A 20974-nucleotide genomic window follows, 5' to 3' on the forward strand; every position below is an offset into this window, starting at 1 on the left:
TGCATGGCAATATATCTCGGAATGGCTATGAAAGTGCCATAGTAGGTAGGTATGGTGGCTGTTTTGAGGAAGGCATATGGTGGGTTTGTGCACCGGCGAAAGTTGCGCGGTACTAGAGAGGCTAGCAATGGTGGAAGGTGAAAGTGCATCTATACCATGGACTCACATTAGTCATGAAGAACTGACATACTTGTTGCGAAAGTTTTTATTAGTAATCGAAACAAAGTGCTAAACGCATACTCCTAGGGGAAGGGTTGGTAGGTGTTAACCATCGCATGATCCCGACCGCAACACAAAGGATGACAATCAATAGATCAATTATGCTCCAACTTCCTAACATAGCGGTTCACCATACGTGCATGTTACGGGAAATCACTAACTTCAACACAAGTATTTCTAGATTCACAACACCCTACTAACATAACTCTTAATATTACCAAATCCACGTCTCAAAACTAATTGAGAGGAATCAAAACTTCTCTTTCTACTCAATGCACATGAAGATGGAGGTTTTTGTATCCTCTCTAGGTACCTATCACCTTTGGGACTACTTTCATAGCACAAGCCAACTACCAAGTTATGCACCGCCGTGCTCTAAAAGATCTAAGTGAAGCACATAGAGCAAAATTATCTAGCTCAAAAGATATAAGTGAAGCACGATGAGCATTCTAGCAAAAAATCACGATGAGTGCATGTCTCTCTCAAAAGGTGTGCAGAAAGGATGATTGTGACACAACAAAAAGAAAAGACTCCTACGATACAAGACTCTCCAAGCAAAACACATATGATGTGGTGAATAAAAATATAGCTCCAAGTAATGTTACCGATGGATTGAAGACGAAAGAGGGGATGCCTTCCCGGGGCATCCCCAAGCTTAGGCTTTTTGGTGTCCTTGAATTTGGCTTGGGATGCCTTGGGCATCCCCAAGCTTGAGCTCTTTCCACTCTTTATCCCTTTGTCCATGAGAACATCACCCAAAACTTGAAAACTTCACAACACAAAACTTAAACAGAAACTCGTGATATCATTAGCACAAGAAAACAAACTACCACCTCTTTAGGTACTGTAGCAAACTTGAATTCTATTCATATTGGTGTTAGATTACTGTATTCTCACTTTTCCATGGATAGTACCCCCGATACGATCCATAGTTTCATCAAAACAAGCAACCAACTCAACAAAAACAGAATCTGTCAAAAACAGACTAGTCTGAAGCAATCTGTATACTTCGTATACTTTTGGTACCTCAAAAATTCTGAAACATTACGACTGCATGGGGAAAAGGCATATCAACCAGCAGAAAAACGAATCAACTCAAAATCTCTTTCTGAATAAAAATGAAAAATAATCTCGTGAGCGAAAAGTTTCTGTCTTTTTCCAGCAGGATCAAACAACCATCACCAAGACTAGTCATAAAGGTTTTGCTTGGCTCAAACACAAAAAGGAAACACAAAAGACAGTATCATAACAGAATTATGATGGTGTGGATGCAACAAAACAGAAGGAAAAAGATAAATTCATTGGGTTGCCTCCCAACAAGCGCTATTGTTTAACGCCCTTAGCTAGGCATAAAGCGATAGAATCACGCATCGTCATCTTTGGTGCTCAAACCATAAGTAGCGTGATCACTGATCATCTTAAGGTCTTCATCTTTCTTACGAGATGATTCACCACTACTTTTAGGAACAAAAACAGACTTGGTGACTTTATTGTGGGCAAAATTTGGTGTATTCTGCACAGCGGCAAAAGCGGAACTCAAATTGGTTATAACATCCTCTAATTTGCCAATCCTAGCGGAGTCATGACCTAGTTTTTCGTTAACTGTGGGTTCCTTCTCCTTTAAATTTTTCAAAACCATTCCCACCTTGGATCCGTACCGAGTGATTTGATTGTGGATCTTTTTATCCAAATTCTCAATAAGTTCGATCGTAGCAACTTTATTTTCAATGACATCTAGCCTACGGATCACATGTTCCAGAGTTAAGGTAGTTCCATTAACCATGAGTGGGGGCGAGCATACCAAATTTATTACGGCTCCGTAAGAATCAGCGGTATGTCTACCCAAGGAATTTCCGCCTACGATGGTGTCAATAATATACCTATTCCAAGGAGAAATACCCACATAAAAACTACGAAGCAGGACGGTAGTAGATTGCTTATGAGTAGATCTACTCTGAGCATTGCAAATCCTATACCAAGCGTCCTTTAAGTTTTCTTCCTCAATTTGTTTGAAATTGAGAACTTCGTTCTCGAGAGTATCGTTCGAAGTGGTTGATCTAGCCATGAGGACAGATAGACTATCCCACACAAACGAACATAAAGCAAGCGAGAGAAAAGGGCGAACGAAAAAGGAAAATATTTTTGTAAATCTTTGTTTTTCTGAAGTGGGGGAGAGGAAAACGAGAGGCAAAAAAGTAAATGCAAGAGATGAGTTTGCGACACTTACTTGGATGAGTTCTTGACTTGATCCTCCCTGGCAACGGCGCCAGAAATTCTTCTGCTATGACAACAGACAACAACGCCAGAAATTGGCACGTGGACGGAGAGTGGGCTTGCGTTGGTTTTTCCCTTGAAGAGGAAAGGGTGATGCAGCACAGGAGCAGTAAGTATTTCCCTCAGTTTGAGAACCAAGGTATCAATCCAGTAGGAGAATCGCGTCAAGTCCAAAGTACCTGCGCAAACACAAAAGAGCTTGCACCCAACGCTATAAAGGGGTTGTCAATCCCTTCAAGATTGATTGCAAATTGAGATCTGAAGGCGGAAAGTGCAACCAAGTAAAAGAGTAAGGCTGAAAATATGGTGTGAAGTAGACCTGGGGGCCATAGTGTTCACTAGAGGCTTCTCTCAAAATAGCAAATATTACGGTGGGTGAACAAATTACTGTCGAGCAATTGATAGAACAGCGTAAATTCATGACGATATCTAAGGCAATGATCATACATATAGGCATCACGTCCGAGACAAGTAGACCGATACTTTCTGCATCTACTACTATTACTCCACACATCGACTGCTATCCAGCATGCATCTAGTGTATTGAGTTCATGACGAACAGAGTAACGCCTTAAGCAAGATGACATAATGTAGAGGGATAAACTCAAACCAATGATGAAAACCCCATCTTTTTACCCTTGATGGCAACAACACGATGCGTGCGTCGCTACCCCTTCTGTCATTGGGTGAGGTCACCGCACGGTATGAACCCAAAACCAAGCACTTCTCCCATTGCAAGAATCATAGATCAAGTTGGCCAAACAAAACCCACAACTCGAAGAGAATTACAAGGATGTGAAATCATGCATATAAGAGATCAGAAGAAACTCAAATAAGATTCATAGATAATCTGATCATAAATCTACAATTCATCGGATCTCGACAAACACACCGCAAAATAAGATTACATCAGATAGATCTCATGAAGATCATGGAAAACTTTGTATTGAAGATCCAAGAGAGATAAGAAGCCATCTAGCTACTAGCTATGGACCCGTAGGTCTATGGTGAACTACTCATGCATTATCGGAGAGGTCATGGTGTTGATGAAGAAGCCCTCCGTATCCGAATCCCTCCTCCGGCAGGGCACCAGAACGTGCCCCAGATGGGATCTTGCAGAGACACAAGCTTGCGGCGACGGAAAAGTATTTTCGTGGATCTCCTCATTTTTTCTAGGATTTTAGGGAATATATAGGCGAAAGACCTAGGGCAGGGGAGGCCCAGGGAGCCCACACGCCTGGGAGGCGCGGCCCCCCCGGCCGCGCCATGAGGGCTTATGGGGTCCCTGGTGACCCTCTGCCTTGGTTCTCATGTCTCCCGATCATCTTCTATTTCGGAAAAAATATTTTCGGAAGTTTTATTCCATTTGGACTACGTTTAAAATCCTCCTCTGAAAAGGGTCAAAAACACGGAAAAAACAAGAACTGGCACTTGGTACTGAGTTAATAAGTTAGCCCCATCAAAACGTCCAAAGTTTTACAAGATAATAGCATGAAACCATCAAAAACTATAGATACGTTGGAGACGTATCACCCCCCTTGAGCATATATATATACAAACCCACTCTCTCGCTCATGTTCTCTTTTACTGCATTAGGACACCATCTATTCAAGTGTTACATGTTCTCGGTAGATGATTCCATTCCTCTACCTGACCTGTGTTTGTCACAGTAAATAGTTGAATCCACTTAGCATGAGTAGCAACTGCTTGATCCTTGTTCTGCTTACTCATCCATGCTTGCTTATTGTGGCTGCTATGCTTAGAGTTGTGTCAGGTCTGATCCATCTGGGCGATGAATCAGAATGGTTGTGTTCATGTCCTACTGTGTGAGAGTTAAGCGTGTGAATCTGATTTGGTAAAGGTAGCGATGAGTGGCCATGCAGGAGTACATGGAAGATTGTCTCATTGGGACCGTTCTTAAGAATTGAGTTATGTGTATGTTATCCAAGACAAGATACTACCACACATTGGGTTCCAGTAACTCGACCCCTCTCGGTTTATTAATCGCCTAGATATCTGTCCAGGACTAGTTTCTAGTGTTTGTATGAAAAGTATCGGTGGTCGTATTTAGCTTTGCTCGACTGGGTGGGCATCAGTGCGGTTGATACATAGTGGTATGGTGTACTAAGTGGCACCCGAACGGTGGGCTTGTGGTACCCTGCTCACATCGTTTGAGGCCTTAGATGAAACTTCGGCCGGACTTCCTTGCGGTTTCTGTCTCATATAGGCGATAAACCTGGACTAGGGTCTTGTGTGGTTAACGCTCGTGGCCGACGCCCATGCCGGTGCTTCCTCTTGAAGGTTGCCGAGATGCGTGACGTTCATATGGTGATAAGTGGTGAGATATTGTGTGAACAAGTATACCACTACAGGGTGAACTAATCTATTCGAATAATTGCGTCCTCGGATATGGACTACTTGGAAAACTTATGTTGTAGATAGACAACTTGAATTGGATACTCTAAAATACGCAAGATAAGTGTGAGTGCTATGGATGGCCTTCTCATAGGGAGATGGGAGTGGATCCATAGTGATGTATTGATTTGGTAAATAAGTGGATTTGTGTGCACTATCGCCCCTCAAAGAAAGTATTTGTAGTCGTAGTACAGGTTAGCCAAGAGTGAAAGATGGCTTGGTGCAATAAACTCCACGACCCCTTGTTGATACTAATGCACATGTAGGTAGTTTTGATGTAAGTCTTGCTGAGTACCTTTGTACTCATGGTTGCTTGATTATGGTTTTGCAGAGGAGACCTTAGTTTCACTATTGGTTTTCTACGCGAAGTTCGATGTTGACCGACTTAGCTTGGGAATCCTAGATAGAGGTATGGCTCCTTTGGTAGGGTCGTTGTAGATTTTTAGTCTCCTCTAGTCACTTTTAGTAGATGGATGTACTAAGACATGTTATGCTTTTGCTTGATGCTTGTATGACTTGAGTGTTGGTTCATGTGACCATTGTTTGTAATATCACACTATGTTGACTCTTATGAGTCTTTAATAAATGCTTGAGTCGTAGAGTTGTGTTATGATGCCATGTTCTATCTACAACATAAGTTTCTGGACAGAAAATGAAGGTTTATGATGTGAGGATTGGTCTCAGGAAAGAGGAGTCTTCCTAATGCATTTTTGGTGAAAAACATTTCTGGACAGAAAATGGAGGTTGTTATCTCATGTACTTAAAATATCCAATGCAGCTAAACTCCTCTGGACTGAAGGGTTTGGTAGGCTAAACTATTAGTTGGAAAAATATCATGGCCCATAGGACAAGCTAAAACTGGGTTGGAGTTCAAATTGCTAAACAGGACCTGAATGGAAATGGGGATGGGTTGCTCAATTTTTTTTCAAAGGACAATCATGGGTTTTTTCCTAGAAGCGAATCTCATACATCACTTGACATGTCCAAATTTTTATGGAATTTTTAAATGATTTTATGAAATAGTTGCAGTGCAACACGGGATCTTAAAAGTATGAAAATACTTCTAAAATAATTTAATTATGCAATTGTTTTTTAAAAAAAATCTCCACTATATTTATAAACATGAAACGAAATGATTTCAAACCCATACTCAAGTCCACAATGCTTTTCAAAAGTCCACTTGGAGGGAAAAAAATTAGAAAGGAGGCTCTGAAATAAGCAAGGAAGCAAATTATATTTAGGAAATTTTCAATTAATAAAAATATGGTTAAATATTTAGGGCGTTACACATGCCGCGTCCTATCGTTTGAGGCACGAGACCTCTTGATGTCTCGGTACACATGCCCAAAGGACCCCGTGCGAGTCTCCAAGAGGAGCTGGATCCGGAGGTCATTTATGTCCGTCTGAGCTTCTTCGTGTGACCTCACGCCATTGCCAAGTCACGCAATAAGGTTGTCATGCCCTTTTCAGCCGACCTCCTCCCGAGCAACATGAGTACTCCTTCGTGGCCCTATGGTCGTTGGACATCGAGGGACGATGTCAAGATTTCTCTTGTCTTCGGATGTCAGAAATTCGTCGTCTTTGAGGCATTCCGCTCAGAACTCCCGCCGACGGGGGACCAGGTGAGCCCCACTATGGCCGCACTTATGACCGTGGCCTCCTCCGTGCCCCTTAGCACAAAGGCTAGAGCTGCCGAGAATCGTAAGGTAGCCCCCGAGAAACTTCTTATGTAGAGGACTCCGCGGAGGAGGCCTATGGTGATCTCGATGAGCAGGAGGGCGATGAAGGCGCAACCTCACCATCAAGTAGTCACGAGAGCAGTTACGACAAAGGTGGTGATGACGGTCAAGATTAGGATAACGTTGTCGATGTTGATGACGACGAGGATGTTGAGGAGGACGAGGATGGTAGTGAGGAGATGAAGGGGGCGCCCACTAAGGTGCCGTGCGAGGCCCTCAATAGCTTTGTCGTGGCATGAGGGAGGAGTCCTTGACCATCCATGGTTCTTGCGAGCTTCGTGGGGGATCCCAGAAATCCCCCGGCCTACAGATCCCTCTAACTATTCCTCCGCTGGCATGGAGGATGCCTGCAATGTTAATTGCCCCGTGTCGGGACCCCTATCCTAAGCCATACGAGTCTAGCATGTAACACATCATATCACTTTGCGTCCTCACGCATGGTAGTTGATACTTGTGATTCGTGTTGTGTTTTCCATGAAGAGGAGGGAATGATGCATCACATTATAGATAAATATTCCCCTCAGTGACAAGGAAGGTTACTGAAATAATAGGAGGATCACCCAACTACCCGTCTTTCGCACCTACACACAAAAGAGCACAAACTTGCACCTAACGCGGGCAAGAGGGTTCTCAATCCCCTCGAAATCATTACTTGCAAGCAAATGACTAGTGTAGATGATAGTTGGATAAATATAAAGTGGAAAATAAATAAAAATTAAATAATGGAAGCAAGTAAATAGTAACATTTATATATTTGAATATAGCTGGGGGCCATAGTGTTTGCTAGAGGTTTCTCTCTCGAAATAAGCATACGGTGGGTAAACAAATTACTGTTGGGCAACTGATAGAAAAGCGCATAGTTCTGCAATATTTATTCACGACAATGGTCATGTGTATATATCCATCATGTCCATACACAAGTAGACCGACTCCTACCTGAATCTACTACTATTACTCCACCCATCGGCCGCTATCCAACATGCATCTAGAGTATTAAGTAAAACAAAGTAATGCTTGGAGAATGATGACATGATGTAGACAAAGTAAATCCAATTAATATGAATAAACCCCATAATGTTATCCTTAATGGCTCCAATACAAATACATGTCGTGTACGCTACTTTGTCACTGGGATATAGAGCACCGCAAGATTGAACCCACTACAACACGCCTCTCTCACGCAAGATAAACCAATCTAGTTGGCAAAACTAAACCGATAGATCAGAGAGAATTACAAATGATCATGCAAATAAGAATAAAAAATTAGTTCAGATGAGACTCAAATATTTTTCATGAATAATCTGAACATAAACTCACAATTCATAAGATCCCAACAAATACACCGCACAAAGTGATTACATAAGATAGATCACCGCGGTAATTGCGGTGATCGTGGCAATGAAGAACAAAGACACACACACACACACACACACACACACACAGAGAGAGAGAGAGAGAGTCATCTAGGTACTATCTATGGACACGAAATTCTAATGTGAACTACCGACACATCACCATGGGAGCAACAAGCTTGATGTAGAGGCCCTCCGTGACTGACCCCCCTCTGGTAGGGCGTGGGAACAGGGCTCTAGTTGGGCACACGTTAGAGCAAAGACTTGTGGCGGTGGAAAAAATGTTTCGAGAAACTCCCTAAGGTTTTTGGGATATATTCAAATTTATAGGGCACAGAGGGGCGTGAGGTGCGAGGGAGGCATTCACAAGCCATCAACGGCCACACCTGGTGTGCACCATGTTGGCTTGTGAGGCCCTTGTGTGGCCTCCGGTCTTCTTCGAAGCTTCCAGGTCCTCTTTTGGTCCAGAAAAATCATCAAAAAAATTCGGGGTATTTGGACTTCGTTTGGTACTGTAAACCTGAAAGTCCAAAAACCTGCAGAAAACAACAACTAACACTTGGCACTGGGTTGATAGGTTAGTGCTCAAAAATAATATAAAACAACAATTAAATGCCTAAAAGCATCCTATAATGATACTACAATAGCATGGAACAATAAAAAATTATTGATACATTGGACACATATTAGCATCCCCAAGTTTAACTCCTGCTCGTCAACATAGTAAATGATAAAATAATATTTTTTTGATGTGACATGCTACCCAACATGTAATATTTTGTAGGTATGATCATTGAGAAATGATGAATTAACAAACATCAACATAGTAATATGCGTGAACATAAGTAACATAACCATCAATATTCAAAATATACGATCCTTAAGGAATGTTTACCCCCATTCATTTTCTCATATTAGCATGGCTTGGCTTCGTCTTCACCACATACATACGAATATCAAGCACCATAGTGTTAAACCAAGAAATTGGATTGTACTTTTTAATGTGTTTTAGCTTTGTATTACTCACACAATACATGAGCGTGAACCATGGACATAGCATATGGGTGGAATGGAATATGGTGGTAGGTTTCAAAGGGGTAAAAGTGGAAAAGAAAGTCTCGCATCAACTAGGCGTATCAACAAGCTTTGGAGATGCCCACTACAGGAATAAGGTAATTTGCCGTGTGTAAAGATCTTTGTCATCTACTTTTCATCGTGACTGATGGCAAAGACGACGTTTGCTGTCAGCTGCTGACGGCAAAGAATGACTAACAACAAAGACATACTTAGCAATATGTTTTATTACAGGCGGCAAACAACATACTTTGTCGATTGTATTTTAGTCAGAGATTGCAAAGGCATACTTTGCCATATGTTTTTAAAATGCAGATTGCAAAATATGTCTTTGCCGTGTGTATTCTTATTACAGACGTTAAAGAAAAAACACACTACGTGGATCGATCACATGGATCGATGGCATGGCAAGATCTGGTGCGCACAACCCGCAACTCAAAACCGACGCGCCCCATGCCCCACGCCCGCCCCATGTGCCCCGCGCCCCCACCACTATCTGTGTGCATCCCTTATCATTCCACAAAATTCTCCTCCTGACACCCACCCCACCATGTTTCTGTTTGTTCTCGACCCACAGAATGTTGACGCCCACCACCACCTCACTCACCGGTGATAGCCTTGCCCATCATCCCCGACGCCGCCTCCTCCTTCTTCGCCCATGTGCCCATTGCTCATCTCCCTCACTAGCATCCACGACCCGTCCCATGTCGCCCTTGCCTCGTCCCTGCTTCCCTCTTCCCCTCCAGCGTCGTCAGGCATGCTCCATCACCAGTCGCTCGTGCCATCCCCGACAGCTTCCCTCTTTACCCCTAGCGCCACCGGGCGCATCTCTCTCCATCATCGTCCCTATCGACCACCACCTCTCCTATCAGCCCCGACTGCTTCCATCTTTGCCTCCTGCACCGTCGGGCCAAGCCACCATCGCCACAACCGGACGCCGGCCTTGGCCCCCTCATCCTGTAGGACTCCACAGACCCCGGTCCTACCCATATCCCTAAATGTCGCACCCCTCCTGCCTCGAGGAGCAGCCATCTTTGGCGGCCCTCACCACATGGAAGGGTGGGTGCACGACCGGATCCAGCGCCCGCACGAGGGTCGTGAGCTCCGACGCGGCGGCGTACATCATGAGCATTACTGGGCTTGATCTCCTAGGCGTCCATGATTGTGTTAGATCTCTTGTAATCCATACGTGCGCAATCCATTTGTGTGTAATCTATTTGTCTTGTGAAATAAGAGCGATTTTGTATTGTGAAATTTGTTGGTTCGTCGTCGATTGTTTGAAAAAATGTTGATGGATAATGTGATGTTCCTCCATTCGTTTCAGATCACCTCCGCATGTGGATTGTTGTGCATGTCTTTTTTAATAAAAATTTATTTGTTGTCTCTGATTTACGAGGTTAATCGCAAAGACTTCTTCTTTGCCGTTTGTTATTATATGACTATCGGCAAATATAACGTTTAGCTGACAACAAAAGCTTTGCCATATTCCCGATTAAAACCTAACAACAAAGTACTATTTACCGATTTAGACTTTGCCGACACTTTCTGCTGTCTGGTAGCTCATGGCAAAAAAATTGCCATCTGTATTTCAGCCTTCGCCGTCTGTATTTCCCTGACGAGAAACTATCCGATTCTCGTAGTGGCCCATCAATATTTATCAATGCGAGGAGTAGGGATTGCCATGCAATGATGCACTAGAGCTATAAGTGTATGAAAGCTCAACTAAAGCTAAGTGGGTGTGCATCCAACTTGCTTGCTCATGAAGACCTCGGGTATTTGAGGAAGCCCGTGATCGAAATATACAAGCCAAGTTCTATGATGAAAAATTTCCACTACCATATGAACATGACAAAATCTCTAGTTATGCGATGAAGTTGGAGCATAATTTGTCCTGGATTGAAATACTTTGTGCTGTTAGAATCAGGGGGGGTGGTTAACTCCTACCAACCTCCTCCCTAGGGGCATGCGAGTCTGTGCAATACCATGAGAACGATTGATACGACTCCAACGTATCTATAATTTTTTATGGTTCCATGCTATTATCTTGTCAAACTTTGGATGTTTTGTATGCCTTTTATATCTTTTTTGGGACTAAGTTATTAACTCAGTGCCAAGTGCCAGTTCCTGTTTTTTCCGTGTTTTTGACCCTTTTGAGAGGAGGATTTTAAACGGTGTCCAAACGGAATAAAACTTCCGAAAAGATTTTTTCCATAACAGAAGATACACACGAGACTTGAGAACCAAGGTAGGGGCCAGCAGGGGACGCCACAAGACACCTAGGCGCAGCCAGGGGGCCCGTGCCTAGTAGGCTTGTGGGACCCCTGTGGCTCGTCTGCCCTACCTCTTCCGCATATAAATTCAGAAAAATTCCAAAACTGCGAGAGAGATCCACGAAAATACTTTTCCGCCGCCGCAAGCTTGTGTCTCCGCAAGAGTCCATCTGGGGCACGTTCTGGTGCCCTACCGGAGGGGGATTTGGATACGGAGGGCTTCTTCATCAACACCATGACCTCTCCGATGATGCGTGATTAGTTCACTATAGACCTTCGGGTCCATAGCTAGTAGCTAGATGGCTTCTTCTCTCTCTTGGATATTCAATACAAAGTTCTCCATGATCTTCATGGAGATCTATCCGATGTAATCTTCTTTGCGGTGTGTTTGTCGAGATCCTATGAATTGTGGATTTATGATCAGATTATCTATGAATCTTATTTGAGTTTCTTCTGATCTCTTATATGTATGATTTCATATCCTTGTAATTCTCTTCGAGTTGTGGGTTTTGTTTGGCCAACTTGATCTATGATTCTTGCAATGGGAGAAGTGCTTGGTTTTGGGTTCATACCGTGCGGTGACCTCACCCAGTGATAGAAGGGTTAGCGAGGCACACATCGTGTTGTTGCCATCAAGGGTAAAAAGATGGGGTTTTCATCATTGGTTTGAGTTTATCCCTCTACATCATGTCATCTTGCTTAAGGCGTTACTCTGTTCGTCATGAACTCAATACACTAGATGCATGCTGGATAGCGGTCGATGTGTGGACTAATAATAGTAGATGTAGAAAGTATCGGTCTACTTGTCTTGGACGTGATGCCTATATGTATGATCATTGCCTTAGATATCGTCATGACATTGCGCGGTTCTATCAATTGCTCGACAGTAATTTGTTCACCCACCGTATTATTTGCTATTTTGAGAGAAGCCTCTAGTGAACACTATGGCCCCCGGGTCTACTTCACACTATATTTCCAGTTTTACACTTTTAGTTTGTTGCACTTTCCGCCTTCAGATCTCACTTTGCAATCAACCTTGAAGGAATTGACAACCCCTTTATAGTGTTGGGTGCAAGCTCGTTTGTGTTTCGCAGGTACTCTGGACTTGACGCGATTCTCCTACTGGATTGATACCTTGGTTCTCAAACTGAGGGAAATACTTACTGCTCCTGTGCTGCATCACCCTTTCCTCTTCAAGGGAAAAACCAACGCAAGCTCAAGAGGCAGCAATGATATGCACTTAAATGAGAGGAATGAATTAGATAGGATAGTTCTTGATTAGCAACATATTCTTAAGCACAACTTACGAGTTGAAATTTTAGGCGGTCCTCCTCCACCCAAAGGAGATCCCGTGTTTGAGCTCAAAGCTTTACCTGATACTTTGAAATATGCTTATCTTGATAACAAGAAGATACATCATGGTATTATTAGTGTTAACCTTTCAGAGCATGAAGAAAATAGATTACTCAAAACCATAAAGAAGCACATGGATGCTATTATCTATACTCTTGATGATCTTAAAGGATAAGCCCTACTCTCTGTCAGCACCAGATCAATATGGAATCGAATGCCAAACCAGTCGTTGACTATCAACACCGCCTCAATCCTAAAATGAAGGAGGTGGTAAGAACTGAAATACTAAAACTTCTGGAAGCACGTATAATTTATCCTATTGCTCATAGTAGATGGGTATGTCTTGTTCATTGTGTTCCTAAGAAAGGTGGTATAAATGTTGTGCCCAACGATAAAAATGAACTCATTCCACAAAGGATAGTAATTGGTCATAGGATGGTGATTGATTTTCGGAAATTGAATAAAGCTACTAGGAAATTTCACTACCCTTTGCCTTTTATTGATAAAATGTTAGAAAGATTATCTAAGCACACACAATTTTATTTCCTTGATGGGTACTCTGGATTTTCTCAAATACCTGTGTCAAAACAGGACCAACAGAAAAATACCTTTACTTGCCCTTTTGGTACTTATCCTTATAGGTGTATGTATTTTGGTCTAAGCAATGCACCTGCTACCTTACAAAGATGTATGACTGCTATATTTGCTGACTTTTGTGAAAAAATTGTTGAGGGTTTCATGGATGACTTCTCTATTTACGGGTATTCTTTTGATGATTGCTTGAGCAACCTTGATTGAGTGTTGGAGAGATGTGAAGAAACTAACTTGCCTTGAATTAGGAGAAGTGCCACTCTATGGCGAATGAAGGTATTGTGCTTGGGCATAAAATTTCTGAACGAGGTATTGAGGTGGATAAAGCCAAAGTTGATGCAATAGAGAAACTGCCTTGACCGAAAGAAATCAAAGGTATACGAAGTTTCCTTGGTCATGCTCGTTTCTAGAAGCGTTTCATTAAAGAATTGTCAAAGATTTATAGGCCATTAAATAATCTTCTTCAAAAATATGTTCCCTTTGTTTTTTATGATGATTGTGTAGAATCCTTTGAAATACTTAACAAAGCCTTAATTTCTACACCTATCGTCCAACCACCTGATTGGAATTTACCGTTGGAAATTATGTGTGATGCTATTGATTATGTTGTTGGTACTGTCCAAGGGCAAATAATAAACAAGAAATTAAATGCTATTCATGATGCTAGTAAGACCCTAGATACAACTCAAATAAATTATGTTACTACCGAAAAGGAATTTTTAGCACTACCAGATGCATTCATATAGAGTCATTATATTTAGTTGTAAGTAATTAAAAGGGTGATGGCAATCAATATTAGAGCATTACCCTAAAGAGGAAAGGTTAATGAACACAATGATTCCCCCACAAGTCAAGATGAGACACCGAACAAAATAAAAAATAATAATAGACAAAAGAGGCCAAAGATCCTAAAGAAAAAATGTAAAAAAATGAGTGAAAAGAGAGAAAGGCCAATGTTTCTATCCTTTTACCACACTTGTGCTTCAGAGTAGCACCATGTTCTTCATATAGAGAGTCTCCTCAGTTATCACTTTCATATACTAGTGGGAATTTGTCATTATATGACTTGTATAGTCCGATGATGGGCTTCCTCAAATGCACGAGGTCATTATGAGCTAGCAAGTTCGATGCACACCCACTTAGTTTCCATTGAGATTTCATACACTTATACCTCTTAGTGCATCTGTTGCATGGAAATCCCTACTCCTCCCATTGATATCAAGTGATGGGCATATCCATAACCTATTGACCGGACTAGTAGGTACAAGACTTTCTTCCTACTTCCTTTGATCTCCACCATCGCATTCTATTCCAACTGTAGTGCTATATCCATGGATCACACTCATGTATTGCGTGAAGTTGAAAATAATGAAGCGCGTTAGAGGTATGATCCAATTACCTGGTTTAACATGAGGGTGCTCGTGATTTATACTTATGCAATGAAAACAAAGTCATGGCATGCTAATATGATAAAATGAGTATGGATAAACATTCTTTAGATCGTATATTTTGAATAAGTAATTATTATATTCTTATATTTTTGAATCTTATTATGTTGATATCAATTAATTCATCGTTGTCAAGATTTATACCGTGATGAAGATTACATGTTGGGTAATATTCAATTTCAAAAATTCTGTTTTTATCATTTACATACTCGAGAACGAGCATGAATTAAGCTTCGGGATGCTTGATATGCCTCCTACGTATATATAACTTTTGATTGCTTCATGCTATTATATTATAAATCTTGGATGCTTTATATGCACATATATGTTATTTTATATCATTTTTTTGGACTAACCTATTAACTCAGTGCGCAGTGCCAGTTCCTGTTTTGTGAGTGTTTTTTACCTTTTCAGAGAAACAATACCAAACGAAGTGCAAACAAGATGAAAAATTATGGGGGTTATTTTGGACATAAAGAGAGTCTAGAAGCTTTGGGAGGTGGCCAGACAAGCTACGAGAGACACACGAGCCCACATGGTGCGCCATGGGGTAGAACACACCACACAGGCTCGTGACTGCCTCGGCCACACTACTAACCTAATTCCAATTGTATATATTTGCAAATACCCCATAACCAACAAAGAGCCACCCAGAAAACTTTTTTTGCCACCGCAAACCTCTGTTCCACCGTGATCATATTTGGAGGCCTTTTTCGATAATCTTTTGGAGGGGGAATCAATCACAAATGTCTCCATCATCAACCTTGTTGCCTCCATGATGATGTGTGAGTATTTCACCATCGACTTACGGGTCCATAGTTACTATCTAGATGGCTTATTCTGTCTCTTTGATCTTCAATACAGTGTTCTCATCGATCCCTTTGGAGTTCTATCTGATGTAATCTTCTTTAGCGGTATGTTTATTGGGATCCGATGAATTTTGGGTTTATGGTCAGAATATTCATTGAAAGTAATTGAGTCAAACCTGAACTTTACTATTCCGTATATTTATAGATATGTATCTCTCTTCAATATTTACGTATGGTTTGGCCAACTAGATTGATTTACCTTCAATTGGAGTGGTGCATTGTAATGGGTTCAAGACAGGTATTTGTATTGTTCCCATTAAGGATAAAACGATGGGGTTTATTCATATTGATTGGGTTTAATGTTTCTACATCATGTCATCTTGCCTAAAGCATTAGTCTGTTTGTTATGAACTTAATAACATAAATGCATGATGGACAACGGTCTATTGATTGTAATAGTAGTAGATGCAAGCATGGGTCGGTCTACTTGTTTATGGAGGTGATGCCTATATACATGATCATCACTAGTAGAAAATGGTCCATTTGTCCCGGTTCCAAAGGCCCACTAGCCCCGGTTCTGGAACCGGGACTAAAGGGTCGGGACTAAAGCCCATAACCTTTAGTCCCGGTTCCCTTACTAACCGGGACCGAAGGGTCTCCACGTGGCCTCTACGGGTAGCCCGGGCAGGAGGTTCTTTAATCCCGGTTGGTGATACATCCATTTTGCATCATGCTTTCATGTTGATATTTATTTCTTTTATGGATTGTTATTATATTTTGTGGAACCTTACTTACGCCTTTTCTCTCTTATTTTGCAAGGTTTATTTGAAGCTGGAGAGTACTGGCAGCTGGAATTCTGGACTGGAAAAGGAGCAAGTCTGAGTCCTCTATTCTGCTCAACTCCAAATGCCCTGAAAATCAACATGGATTTTTTTGGGAATATATAAAAAATACTGGGCGAAAGAAGCGTCAGAGGGGAGCAGCCAGGGGCCCATAAGCCTGGTTGCCGCGGCCTACCCCCCTAGTCGCGGCAACAGGGCTTGTGGGCACCCTAGTGGCCCATTGGCCCCCCTCTTTTGCTATATGAAGGGTTTCGTCCGAGATAAAATCAAGGTGGAGATTTTTCGTGGATTCTCCACCGCCACGAGGTGGAACTTGAGTAGATCCAATCTAGAGCTCCGGCAGGACGGTCCTGTCGGGGAAACTTCTCTCCCGGAGGGGGAAATCGTTGCCATCGTCATCACCAACACTCCTCTCATCGGAGGGGAGTCATTTCCATCAACATCTTCATCAGCACCATCTCCTCTCCAAACCCTAGTTCATCTCTTGTAACCAATCTCCGTCTCGCGACTCCGATTGGTACTCGTAAGGTTGCTAGTAGTGTTGATTACTCTTTGTAGTTGATGCTAGTTGGATTACTTGGTGGAAGAGTTTATGTTCAGATCCTTGATGCTATTCATTACACCTCTGATCATGATTATGATTATGCTTTGTGAGTAGTTACTTTTGTTCCTGAGTTCATGGGATAAGTCATGCTAATAATAGTCATGTGAATTTGGTATTCGTTCGGTATTTTGATATGTTGTATGTTGTCTTTTCCTCTAGTGGTGTTATGTGAACGTCGACTACATAACACTTCACCATATTTGGGCCTAGAGGAAGGCATTGGGGAGTAGTAAGTAGGTGATGGGTTGCTAGAGTGACAGAAGCTTAAACCCCAGTCTATGTGTTGCTTCGTAAGGGGCTGATTTGGATCCACTAGTTTAATGCTATGGTTAGACGTTGTCTTAATTCTTCTTTCGTAGTTGCGGATGCTTGCGAGAGGGGTTAATCATAAGTGGGATGCTTGTCCAAGTAAGGGCAGTACCCAAGCGCCGGTCCACCCACATATCAAACTATCAAAGTAACGAACGCGAATCATATGAACATGATGAAACTAGCATGACAGAAATTCCCGTGAGTCCTCGGGAGCGTTTTTCCTCTTATAAGACTTTGTTCAGGCTTGTCCCTTGCTACAAAAGGGATTGGGCCACTTTTCTGCACCGTTGCTACTACTTGTCACTTGTTACTTTTCGCTTGCTACGTTTCACCTTACGACACCATCACGTGTTACCGCTACTTTCAGTGCTTGCAGTTATTACCTTGCAGAAAACCGTTTATCAAAGCCTTCTCCTCCTTGTTGGGTTCGACACTCTTACTTATCGAAAGGAATATGATTGATCCCCTATACTTGTGGGTCATCAAGACTCTTTTCTGGCGTCATTGCCAGGGAGGGAAGCGCCTTTGGTAAGTGGAATTTGGTAAGGAAACATTTATATACTGTGCTGAAATTTATTGTCACTTGTCACTATGGAAACTGTTCCTTTGAGGAGTTTATTCGGGGTATCTTCACCACGAACGGAAGCACGAGGAGTTGTTCCTCAACCTGAGGTACCTACTGAAAATATCTTTTATGAAATTCCTTCGGGTATGCTTGAGAAACTGCTGGCTAATCCTTTTACACGAGATGGATCATCACATCCAGACTTGCATCTGATCTATGTAGATGAAGTTTGTGGTTTATTTAAGTTTGCAGGTTTTCCCGAGGATGAGGTAAAGAAGAAAGTCTTTCCTTTATCTTTGAAGGATAAGGCGTTGACATGGTATAGGCTATGTGATGATACTGGATCATGGGACTACAATCAGTTGAAATTGGATTCATCAAAAGTTTTATCCTATGCATTTAGTACATCGTGATCGGAATTATATTTATAACTTTTGGCCTCGTGATAGGGAAAACATAGCTCAATATTGGGGGAGGCTTAAATCAATGCTATATTCATGCCCCAATCATGAGCTCTCGAGAGAAATTATCACTCAAAACTTTTATGCTCGGCTTTCTCATGAAGATCGTACCATGCTTGACACTTCTTGTACCGGTTCTTTTATGAAGAAGGATATTGACCACAAGTGGAATTTATTGGAAAGAATCAAACGTAACTCTGAAGATTGGGAGCTTGAAGAAGGTAAGGAGTCAGGTATGAATTTCCAGTTTGATTGCGTTAAATCTTTCGTTGAAACAAACACTTCTAGAGATTTTAGCGCTAAGCATGGACTTGAGTCTGAGATAGTAGCTTCTCTATGTGAATCTTTTGCTGCTCATGTTGATCTTCCAAACAAAAGTGGTTTAAGTATCATCCTCCTATAGAAGTCAACATAGTTAAACCCAGTCTAGTTGAAGAGAAAGTTATTGCCTTTAGTGATCCTATTGTTCCTTGTGCCTACGCTCACAAGCCACCTTACCCTGCTAGGAAAAAGGATTATTCTAAAGCTCCAACTGTGATACGTAGGGGTTACATTAGACCACTTGCACCCCCTGAGGAAATTAGAGTTGAACCTAGAGTTGCTATTATCAAAGATCTCTTAGCCGAAGACATAGACGGGCATGTTATCAAATTCTATGAGGACTCCGCTAGAATTGCTAAACCTCACGCGAAAGACAAATACGGACGTGTAGTTGGCCTGCCCGTTATTTCTGTCAAGATAGGAGATCACTGTTATCATGGTTTATGTGATATGGGTGCTAGTGTTAGTGCAATACCCCGGTCCCTATATGATGAAATCAAAGATGAGATTGCACCTGCTGAGTTAGAACCCATTGATGTCACTATTACGCTAGTTAATAGAGACACTATCTACCCTCTCGGAATTGTGAGAGACGTAGAAGTCCTGTGTCGTGAGATGAAGTATCCTACTGATTTCCTCGTCCTTGCTACTGCACAAGATAGCTTTTGTCCCATCATATTTGGTAGACCCTTTCTCAACACTGTCAATTCTCACATTGATTGCATTAAAGAGACTGTCATTGTTAGTTTCGAGGGTGTGTCTCATGAATTTAACTTCTCCAAATTTGGAAGACAACCCCATGAAAAGAGTCGTCTGGTAGGGATGAAATCATTGCTCTTGCCTCTATTGCCGTACCTCCTACGGATCCTTTAGAGCAATATCTGCTTGAGCATGAAAATGATATGCATATGGACGAAAGAGATGAGATAGATAAAATTGTTTTAGAACAATATCCTATTCTCAAGAATAATCTGCCTGTTGAACTGCTTGGGGATCCTCCCCCGCCAAAGGGTGATCCTGTGTTCGAGCTAAAACAGTTACCAGATACTCTTAAGTATGCCTATCTTGATGAGAACGAGATATATCCTGTTATTATTAGTGCTCACCTCTCAAATCACGAAGAGAAGAAGTTATTAAAAACTTCGAGGAAGCACCGTGCTGCTATTGGATATACTCGTGATGATCTAAAGGGTATTAGTCCCACTCTATGTCAGCACAAGATTAAAACCGATCTTGATTCTAAGCCAGTTGCTGATCATCAACGGAGACTAAATCCAGGATGAAAGAGGTCATGAGAAAAGAAATATTAAAGCTTCTGGAAGCAGGAATCATTTATCCTGTTGCTCATAGTGATTGGGTAAGTCTAGTACATTGCGTACCTAAGAAGGGAGGTATCACCGTCGTTCCTAATGATAAGAATGAACTAATCCCACAGAGGATTATTACTAGCTATAGGATGGTGATAGACTTCCGTAAACTGAACAAGGCAACCAGGAAAGACCATTATCCTTTGCCGTTTATCGACCAAATGCTAGAAAGGCTATCTAAACACACACACTTCTGCTTTCTAGACGGTTATTCAGGTTTCTCGCAAATACCTCTTGCACAGTCTGATCAGGAGAAAACCACTTCCACCTGCCCCTTCGGTACCTTTGCTTATAGACGTATGCCTTTTGGCTTGTGCAATGCACCTGCCACCTTTCCAAGATGTAAGATGGCTATATTCTCTGACTTTTATGAAAAGATTGTTGAGGTTTTCATGGATGATTTCTCCGTTTACGGTTCTTCCTTTGACGATTGCCTCAGCAACCTTGATCGAGTCTTACAGAGATGCAAAGATACCAACCTCGTCTTGAACTAGGAGAAGTGCCACTTCATGGTTAATGAAGGCATCGGCTTAGGACACAAAATCACTGAGAAAGGCATTGAAGTTGATAAGGCTAAGGTAGATGCAATTGAGAAAATGCCTTTCCCCACATATATCAGAGGTATACGAAGTTTCCTGGGTCATGCTGGTTTCAATAGAAGGTTCATTAAAGACTTCTCTAAGATTTCTAGGCCTCTTACCAACCTCTTGCAGAAGGATGTTCCTTTTGTTTTCGATGAGGATTGTGAGGTAGCTTTCGAAATACTTAAGAAGGCCTTGATAACCGCACCTATTGTTCAACCACCTGATTGGAACTTGCCCTTTGAAATCATGTGCGATGCTAGTGATTATGTTGTTGGTGCTGTTCTAGGACAAAGAGTTGACAAGTAGTTGAATGTCCTTCACTACGCTAGTAAAACTCTAGACAGTGCCCAAAGAAACTATGCCACTACGGAGAA

This window comes from Hordeum vulgare, chromosome 5H, assembly GCF_904849725.1.
Source record: "Hordeum vulgare subsp. vulgare chromosome 5H, MorexV3_pseudomolecules_assembly, whole genome shotgun sequence".
NCBI classification, from domain to species: Eukaryota; Viridiplantae; Streptophyta; class Magnoliopsida; order Poales; family Poaceae; genus Hordeum; species Hordeum vulgare.